Below are 269 nucleotides of genomic sequence, written 5' to 3'. Positions count from 1 at the left end.
CCAGCGGCTCTGGGGCTGCCTCCACACCCGTGGGGAGGGATTCTCCCCTGCCTGGGGGCCGCGCGCAGGAAGGGCTGGGCTGTCTCTCCCTTGTGGCTGTTTTTAAAGCGTTCTCTGAATTATTTATTGTATTAACTACAAAACCAAAACAAGGCTGTGCAGACACCTCTGCTCCACAGTCGACATTACCAAATATTTGTAGGGACTTGGCAAAGGGTGGGAAAACAGCGTGTGTTGGGTCGAGCGTGTTTAAGGTGCCAGAGAGTCCT

The sequence above is a fragment of the Apaloderma vittatum genome, unplaced genomic scaffold, assembly GCF_000703405.1.
Source record: "Apaloderma vittatum isolate BGI_N311 unplaced genomic scaffold, ASM70340v1 scaffold31408, whole genome shotgun sequence".
NCBI lineage: Eukaryota > Metazoa > Chordata > Aves > Trogoniformes > Trogonidae > Apaloderma > Apaloderma vittatum.
The sequence above is the reverse complement of the archived record's forward strand: the minus strand, read 5'-3'. Positions refer to the sequence as shown.